This window comes from Triticum dicoccoides, chromosome 7B (genome assembly GCF_002162155.2).
Source record: "Triticum dicoccoides isolate Atlit2015 ecotype Zavitan chromosome 7B, WEW_v2.0, whole genome shotgun sequence".
NCBI classification, from domain to species: domain Eukaryota; kingdom Viridiplantae; phylum Streptophyta; class Magnoliopsida; order Poales; family Poaceae; genus Triticum; species Triticum dicoccoides.
In genome coordinates, this window is record NC_041393.1 from 290,670,282 (window position 1) to 290,680,640 (window position 10,359).

The following is a 10,359-nucleotide window of genomic DNA, read 5'->3' on the forward strand; positions in this document are numbered from 1 at the left end:
CTATCGGGATTTGTCGGCACTTCGGGCGGCTTTGCTGGTCTTGTTTTACCATTGTCGAAATGTCTTGCAAACCAGGATTCCGAGACTGATCGGGTCTTCCTGGGAGAAGGTATATCCTTCGTTGACTGTGAGAGCTTGTGATGGGCTAAGTTGGGACACCCCTGCAGGGTATATTATCTTTCGAAAGCCGTGCCCGCGGTTATGAGGAAGATGGCAATTTGTTAATGTCCGGTTATAGATAACTTGACACTTGACTTCATTAAAATGCATCAACCGCGTGTGTAGCTGTGATGGTCTCTTCTCGGCTGAGTCCAGGAAGTGAACACGGTTTGGGTTATGTATGAACGTAAGTAGTTTCAGGATCACTTCTTGATCACTTCTAGCTTCTCGACCGATGCGTTGCTTCTCTTCTCGCTCTCACTTGCGTATGTTAGCCACCATATATGCTTAGTGCTTGCTGCAGTTCCACCATATTACCCCTTTTCCTACCCATGAGCTTAAATAGTCTTGATCTCGCGGGTGTGAGATTGCTGAGTCCTCGTGACTCACAGATTCTACCAAAACAGATGCAGGTGCCGAGGATACCAGCGCAAGTGGCGCAACCGAGCTCAAGTGGGAGTTTGATGAGGACCTTGGTCATTACTATGTTTTGTTTCTAGATGATCAGTAGCGGAGCCCAGTCAGGACGATCGGGGATCTAGCATTTGGGGTTACCTTCTTTTCATTTGGATTTGACCGTAGCCGGTCTATGAGTGTATTTTGAATGATGTATGACCTTAATTATGTATTGTGTGAAGTGCCGATTGTAAGACAACTCTCTTATCCCATTCTTGTTCATTACATGGGATTGTGTGAAGATGACCCTTCTTGCGACAAAACCACCATGCGGTTATGCCTCTAAGTCGTGCTTCGACACGTGGGAGATATAGCCGCATCATGGGTGTTACAATGTCCACGACCTCCGCCGATGACCCCGCCGTCCCGTGTGAAAGCGGGGCCGGAGCCGGAGCCATCCCGTGTGAAAGCAGGGCCGGAGCCGGAGCCGTCCCCGATCGAACGCTACTCTTGGACAGGAGTAGTGTGTGAGTGGGTCAGCATGCCACCGTCTGGTTTGGGGCGACACCAGCGCAGGAGCGGCGTACCTAGAGCATTGGCGCCAGCGATGGCTGGCCGGGAAGCGCCGCCACGGCGAGTACCTCGAGATGCTCGAGTTCGACGCTGAGGACGAGCAGCGCGAGGCCGAGGAGGAGGCGCGCCAGGCCACGGCGGCACAAGTGGAGGCACAGCCCGCGGCCGTGGATCCCGCTCTGGCACTGCCCGCGCCGCTACAGCCCACGCCCGACATGAACGCCCTTTGAAACACGACATTCCCCTGGACCGGCCCGACGCCGACACTCATTGACCTCAGGGACCCCAAAGACGACGACGACGACACCTAGGGAAGCGTTGGGCGCATGCGCCAACCCGAACACGGAAGCAGACGTTCGTGGCTGTCTGGCCGATCCGAACGGACAAAAAGCGGACAAGATCGCCGTCCGTTTGGGTCGGCCCGTTGGAGTTGTTCTAAGGCTTCCGGTCACGCATTTGTGAGCATGGTGAATCCATTTGTTGTTGGCATGGTGAATCCGTTTGTGAGTGTGTGGCTAGCTTTATAATCCACATGCACACATGCATGTTTCATTGGTCGTGCATTTTAAGGACGATAGCGATGGAAATTAGTAGGCATGCAGCAGCAGCTAACCACCCGCCCGACGCCTCTCTTATGGCAGTAATTAGACACTGGACACGCCCATGGTTTGAAACTTAGGGTACAAACTGTATATAGAGAATTGTCTGGATGGGTTTGGATTGAAAATATTTACAGTTTGGATTGGTTTGGATTGCATCCCCTGCTGTTTGGTCTAATCTGGTTTGGTTGCTGGACTTATACAAGTATGGATTGGGCTGGGTTTAGTCTGGATTACAAACTATTGGCAGGTTTAATTGTGGGTTATCAATATCAACAGTAGGTTCAATCTCTACATCATTATTATTTCTAGATTGAGCATCAACATGAACAATATCATTAACATTATCACTAGGTTCATGTTCATCACCTGATTGTGTTTTAGTATCAAAAATAGAAATATCATTGGGATTCTCATGTGTGTCTATAACAGGTTCACTAGAAGAATGCAAAGTCATTTTTCTTTTTCTTCTTTCTAGAAGGACTAGGTGCATCTAAATTATTTCTCTGAGAATCTTTCTCAATTCTCTTAGGGTGGCCTTATGGATACAAAGGTTCCTGAGTCCTTTTACCAGTTCTAGTAGCCACTCTAACAGCAAAATCATGTTTATTACTTAATTCATCGAGCAGATCACTTTGACATTTAAGTACTTGTTCTGCTTGTGTGGTAACCATAGAAGCATATTTACTATTGAGTTTAAGTTCACCCTTAACTCTATCCATATAATCACTTGTCTACCAACAAAGGCATTGAAATTTTCTTGTCTAGCCATAAAGTCATCAAATTCATCCAAGCATTGGCTAGCAAACATAGTAGACAGGATTTCAACTTTATCATATCTATAGAGAGAATTTACCTTTACTACCTGTGTCGGGTTATCAAGACCATGTGTTTCTTCAATAGGTGGTATATTAAGGCCATGTATTTCTTTAATAGGAGGTAAATTCTTAACATCTTCAGCTTTAATACCTTTTTCTTTCATAGATTTCTTTGCCTCTTGCATATCTTCAGGACTGAGAAATAAAACACCTCTTTTCTTCGGAGTTGGTTTAGGAGTTGGCTCAGGAATTGGCTCAGGAGTTGGCTCAGGAAGTGTCCAATTATTTTCATTAGTCAACATATTATTCAATAGAAATTCAGCTTGATCGACTGTTCTTTCCCTGAAAACACAACCAGCACAACTATCCAAGTGGTCCTTGAAAGCATTAGTTAGTCCATTATAAAAGATATCAAGTATTTCATTTTTCTTAAAAGGATGATCAGGAAAAGCATTAAGTAACCGGAGAAGCCTCCCCCAACATTGTGGGAGACTCTCTTCTTCAGTTTGCACAAAATTATATATTTCCCTCAAGGCAACTTGTTTCTTATGAGGAGGGAAATATTTAGCAGAGAAGTAATAAATCATATCCTGGGGACTATGCACAGAACCAGGATCAAGAGAATTAACCCAAGTTTTAGCATCACCCTTTAATGAGAATGGAAATATCTTAAGGATATAATAGTAGAGAGATTTCTCATCATTAGTGAATAGGGTGGCTATATCATTCAATTTAGTAAGATGTGCCACAACAGTTTCCGATTCATAGCCATAAAAAGGATCAGATTCAAGCAAAGTAATTATCTCAGGATCGACACAGAATTCATAATCCTTATCAGTAATAAAGATAGGTGAAGTAGCAAAAGCAGGGTCATATTTCATTCTAGCATTCAGAGTTTTCTGTTTAAATTTAGCTAATAACTTCTTAAGATCAGATCTATCATTGCAAGCAAGAAAATCTCTACCAGTTTCTTCATCCATAATATAACCCTCAGGAACAACAGGCAATTCATATTGTGGGGGACAACCTTCATCATCACTATCTTCAATAATATCAGTTTCAAGAATTTCATTCTCTCTAACCCTACCAAGTTGCTCATCAAGATTGTCACATCCCTAGTTCTGTTATGCTCTGAGCTAGCTAGTCATGTGTTGCATCATGTTTAAATTATTTTAAATTTGGAATGGGGATTGATCAAACCCTAGCACCAGATCAAATCAAATAGGTTCAACATAAAATCATTTTCAATGAACCCAAAATGCCCTTCATAAATGTTCATCATTTTTGAATTGGTCTAGAACCTCTGCCAAAAATGGTGCACACTTCTCTAGGACACTTTGGATTTTCGAATTAAACCATAAGTATTTGAATTTGGACATTTAAATTCTATTAAATATTTTAAATGTCCAAATACTCTTGAAAGCATTTGAGGGCTGTTGAAAATAAATATAAAGGTGCCCACAAATATTTTCAGGAGTTTTGTAAATGGATTAGTATTTTTACTAATTCAAACAGAGCAAAACAATTAGAAAACTGAAATAAAGGAGAGAGAGAGAAACTTACCTGGCTCACCTGGGCAGCCCACCTGGCCATTCCACTTGGTGGCCCAGCCCACCAGGGCAGCACTGTCTTCTTCCTCCTGCCAGGAGGAGAAGCAGCTGCGTGCCCGGCGCACAGTCGAGCGGCGCCAGCTCTTGCTTGCCACCTCACGGCGTCTCGGCGCTTCCAACCACGCCACGAAGATGCCCTCATTTTCCTCTGCCTCTATCCTCCCTCACTTTTCCCTCTGGCCCTCTCTCTCTCTCTCTCTCGCAAGAACAGAGCGCAACCAAGCACTGCCATTGCCACCGTTCGCTGCCATTGTGCCCAGAGCCACTGCCTCGCCTCGCCTTTGTGCCCCCGAGCTTCGTATCCTCGTGCTGAAGCCCTCCGCCGAGCCACCCGTCGCCGGACGCCCCCGAACGCCCTCACCGCCATCTTCTACAACCTCGGGTTGACCAAGATCACCGTCGCCCATACATTACCGTCAGGCCGCCCCCGAGCTCGCCGTCTCCTTCATTCGAAACGCCGTGAGCCCCTGCCTCTTTTCCCCTCTCTCCCGTGCTCTTTTCCTCGCCATAGCCGCCGCTTCACCGACGACCAAAACGTGCCGCCTTCTGAGCCCCTCACCGCCGTAGCCACAGTCACCATAGCGCCCAACCGAGCACACCCACGTCCTCACCGCACCGTGTAGAAGCCGTCGGTGCCAACCCCACATCGCCATGGCCATTGTAGCCTTGACCCCGAGCTCAGCCGAGCTCCGGCAGCCGCCACGGCCGACACCGACGAGGATTCTAGCCACCCCAGCTGCTGCCACCTGTTGCTTTGGATGCGCGAGAGCCTGGGCTACGCGTAGATGCCCTCCGCTGGCCATTTGGTCACTGGAGGAGGAATCCCGATGCCCTCCGCCGTCTCGGCCTCGCCGGCGACTCAACGCCGACGGGTTTGACCCCACTGACCCGGGGTTTGACCCTGTTTGACTACCCCAGGGTCGCTGACAGGTGGGCCCAGGCCCCTGCTCATTTAGGTTAAGTGCTAACTAAACTTAATTAGCCCTGTTAATACTGACATGTGGGACCGGGCCTTAGCTAGTCTAGTTTAGTATTAGTTTAGAGCTAATTATCTCAGGTTAATTAGTTAGACACTGACATGTGGGTCCCAGCCGTCAGGTTTGACCTGGTCTGGCGCCTTTGACCTGCTGACGTCACACCGTCATCATGCTGACGCAGTTAACCATTTTTAGTATTAAAACAATTCAGGAAATTCCAGGAAATAGTGCTAACTTCTAAAAATCATAGAAATTAATCTGTAACTCCAAATGAAGTAATTTATATATGAAAAATGATCAGAAAAATCCAATCTATCCATCTGTACTGGTTTCATGCATGTTTAAACAAGTTAACTTGTTGTTTAGTGCAAAACATGATAAAGCACTATTTAAGATCACAAGTGAGTTTGAACTTTGAATCTTTGGTTCAAAATAGCTCAAACCCATCTGGTTGTAGTTGCATTAGCCCAACACACCCATTTTGACATGTCATGATCATGCATCATATTGTGCATTGCATTGATTGTGTTCCTTCTCTATTGCCGGTGGTTGTTCCCTCTTGATAGACGTGTTCAGGCGATGAGATCGATGACACCGATGAAGAACTGTACTATCATCAGAAGTGCCAGGCAAGCAAAACACCCTTGTTCATTCCAATACAATCCCACTCTCTCGCTCCTGCTCTCTTTATTACATTAGGACAACAATGGCTCATGTGTTACTTGTTGTGGTAGCTGAACCCCTTTTCCTCTGCATGACATGTCATTGCCACAGTAAATAGATGAAACCCACTAGCATGAGTAGGAGTTGTTTGAGCCCTGATGTGCCTACTCATTCATGCTTGTTTGTCATGTCTGCTACTGCTTAGAGTTGAGCCAGGTCTGATTCATCGGGGATGAATTGGAATGGTGATGAACATGTCCTACTGTGTGTGAGCTAAGTGTGTGAACACGATTTGGTAAAGGTAGTGGTGAGAGGCCATGTAGGAGTACATGGTGGGTTGTCTCATTGAAGCCATCCTCAGGAACTGAGTTCTGTGTTTGTGATCCATGAAACAACTACTACCATGCATTGGGCCTTGAAATATGACCCCGCTTGACTTCTTAATCACCCTTGTCCTTTGTCCAGGAGTTGCAAGTAGTTTCTGGTGTTTGTAGTATGCTGGAGGCCGTGGGCAGCACTGACCCGAGGGGTGGGATGTGATGCGGTAGGCACGTGGCACGGTGTTACCGGGCGCCCGTTTGGTGTCTTGGGAAACCTGCAGACATCATTCTGAATAGCCGATAAACCTAGACTAGAGACTTGAGTGTTTAGGTAGGTCGTGGTCTACACCCATGTAGGCTTTCGCTTGAAGTCTGTCGAGCACATGTCGTGTGCATACGCTACGTGGTGGAAACATGTATGAACAAGTACACCCCTGCAGGTTATAAATGATCTATTCGAATAGCCGCGTCCACGGTAAAGGACCTCTGGGTTGCCTGTATAGTTCATAGACAAGTGAAAGTGGATACTCTAAAATACGCAACACAAGCGTGAGTGCTATGGTTGGCGTTCTCGTAGGGAGACGGGAGCGGATCCATAGTGGTGTATTGAGATGGTGAATATGTGGACTCGTGTGCGCCACCTCAAAAGAGTTACTTGCAGTCGTAGTTTAGGATAGCCACCGAGTCAAAGCTGGCTTGCTGCAGTTAAACCCCACCACCCCCTTTGTTGATAATCATGCATATATAGTTAGATCTGACGTAAGTCTTGCTGGGTACATTTGTACTCACGTTTGCTTAATTTATGTTTTTGCAGAGAGACTTCAGTCTCGCTAGTAGTTCCGCGTGGACTTCGACGTTTAGCTTGTTACCTCAGCTATGATCTTGTGCCCTTGGCAGGATCTGGTACATAGTCAGGCTTCCCAGCCTTTTTCATTTGTACATGTCTGTACTCCAGGCATGTTAAGCTTCCGCTTGTGCTTTGACTTGTATGCTCTGAATGTTGGGTCATGAGACCCATGTTTGTAATATCTCGCTCCTCGGAGCCTATTGAATAAATACTTTGAGTCATAGAGTTATGTTGTGATGCCATGTTGTATTTGCACATATCGAGCATATTGTGTGAATGATTTGAAATGCTTGGTATGTGTGGGATCTGACAACCTAGTTGTTTATCCTTGGTAGCCTCTCTTATCGGGAAATGTTTCCTAGTGCTTCCACCGAGCCCTGGTAGCTTGCTACTGCTCCCGAAAACTTAGGCTGGCCGGCATGTGTCCTTCTTTGTTCCTGTGTCTGTCCATTCGGGGAAATGTCACGCGGTGTCTACTGGAGTCCTGCTAGCCTAGCTGCTACAGCCTGGATTCACTCATTGATGACCGACACATTCATTAAGGGGTCATGTATGCCTGTCCCTCTAAGTTAGTGCCTCTTTGGGTTTACGACTAGTCATGTCAGCCCGGGTTCTTTGTCATATGGATGCTAGCGACACTATCATATACGTGAGCCAAAAGGCGCAAACGGTCCCAGGCCTAGTAAGGCGACACCCATGGGAATACCATGTGTGAGGCCGCAAACTGATATGAGGTGTTACATGCTAGATCGGTGTGGCATAGGATCAAGGTCCTGACAGCTTTGGTATCAGAGTCTGACTACCTGTAGGATTACCAAGCCAAACTGGTCGAAGTTGAGTCTAGAAATGCTTTAGTTATATGTAAGGGAATTGATTATGGGATGGAACATAAGGCTCTTTTTACTCCTTTAACTTATGCCCTTCTGATCTGAGTCATCCTATCTTTCCTACGGGATTAAGGAAAGTAGGCTTCCTCTTCTCTCTATCAGGATCATGTGTTACTAATCCGTAGACTTATAGGGTTCATGGTTCTAAGCTTCCGGTCGGTTCCTACTACTTCCGTGTATTCTTAGCTGGCTTCAGAATCTTAATATTATGATGTTAAGTGGTTATGCCACCTTTTTGTAGGATGTCTCAAATCTTTTCAAGCATTTACAGTCATTATGCTGTCTGAGTCGTCCTAGGTTTCTAAACAATCTGATGCATTTGCAAAATCCTTTTCCCTCTGGTTTCGATGTCCATTTGGGCCAGATTCATCACACTAATCGGTAAGTTGAGGTACTCTGTTCCCTCGACATATGTGTTGGAGATATTATTACGACCCTAGGTGTTTTAGGGTGTCACCTAGTAATCTATCCATGTTTTGTGTTCCCGGTGTGATGATTCTGGCCACCATTCTCAAAAGCATCCCGCGATGCCATTTAGTAGTAGGTATTCTACTCCTGGGTTCTTGACCCAAGATTCACTCTACTTACCTCGTGTTAATAGTGTTGCTCGTACCTTTAGGATATTAGTAACCTTTGCAATAGTCCTCGAGGTCCGTGGTATGTCCTTCTTCCAAATACCATGAACTAATTATGGCAGAAGTTCTTTCGAACCAGAAGATCACAACCAGAGTGCTCTTGATGAGTTCTCCATTCTACATTGTGAATCTGCCAGTTCTACCTTTCTGCATGGGTTATCTGGAAGAAATGTTGAGCTTTGCTCGACATACTAATCTATGCATCCACAACTCAGAAAGTTATATGTTCCTTTGAGTTGTCCCTCCTTAGTTGTTTCTGACCTTCGTCTATCAATTCATAGTCGAGCGTATATCATTGCATTCGTTCATCAAAGTCTAATATCCTTGTGGTCCGTCATGCCATTCTATTTTGGAATGACTTGGAGAAACAAACTCCAGTACCTCATCCATATCTAGGATTGGGTCAAAGCAGTTGTAATCCGCAAATCAAATGCTAATCCAGATTTTGATTCTGTTCTACCTTGGAGTATTACCAATTTTATATCAATAATGTCATGAGAATTGCACCACCTCTTATGAATTCTTGATTTAGTGATACTTCTTGCCATCATTGTTCATTCCTCGGTTCCGTGTTGTTGTAACCGGAATGCTGACAAGTGAATCGTGATGTGTGAAATCAATACTCCTAGCAACTTCGTTGCTTGGTAGTTAATGGACAATATTCTCATTCTTAGCGTGTTGGTTATTGAATCATCATTCTAAGATATATTGTGCTACCTAGTCCTTATTCCTGGTGCACTCTTCGATCAATAAGTTAGGATTATTCAATCCCTTGCTTATTCATCATGTTGTGTTGCCTTGAAAAGCAAGATTGTTCTCGAGCTTAGTAACATATCGGTGGTTTGCGATTTTCAGAATATCTTCTCAGAAGTGTTATCAGGTTGTCACCTGACCGTTATGTTGAGCTCGTGATCAAGTTGGTTTTCTTATCAACCACCCATTCTCCAAGATTCCGTGTTGGATACCTGAACTAGTCGGTTGAGCTAAACAACAACTTGGGGAGTTGGAAGATAAAGCCTTATCTAACTTAGTTCATTCCAAAGGTATATCTTTTGTGTGTGTGTGTTGAAGAAAGAGGATATCTCTATCGATTTGTCCTCGTGATCAGTTGTTGGATCTATTGCCTTGTCAAAACTTTGACTTGAGTATGGGCTATCGTCAAATCAAATTATAACCAACAATGTTCGTACTGTTGTCTTACTCATGGTTGATCCCTCGAGCATACACCATTACATCTTTTGGTCTGACCAATGCTATCACCGTGTTCACATGATGGTGGAAGTCCAGTGATATGGAACTTTCGATGAGTTGCTATTGAGCCCATCAGCAGCATCTTGTCTCCTCCATGATTCATGTTGAACATCAAGCTAGTGTTGGAAACTTTTGCAAGCATTATCTTCATGTTTCGTTCATGAGGTATATGTTCGGACGAAAGAAGTGACTTCCTCTAATTCACGTGCACTTGGTGTAAGTTGTCGCCGTGGATCCGAGAAAGATTGTTTTGTTTCCTTTGGAATCATCCCAAGTCAGTCATGCATGTGCAAGGTATACTATGGTTTTGTAGATTAATTACCTCCACTCCATATGTATTCCGTAGCACACCAAGCCACTGATTGATTTGGTCAAGGAGAAGAAGCTCCTTCTTAAGAATCATGATTTATGCTAGGACTTCATTATCCTCGTTGATGGTTTCCCTCCTAAACTCGTTGGTGTTTTGTTGTAAGACTACCTTGTGATCATGTTCGTATGGGACAACATGTTCACATGTTTGTAGCAGAACCAGCTCATGTCTTGGAGCTTGCTATCATAGTTCACTCCCCGAGAATCTCGCAATGTCATCTCATCGATTTGTGTTGCAAACTTTCATTTTTCTTT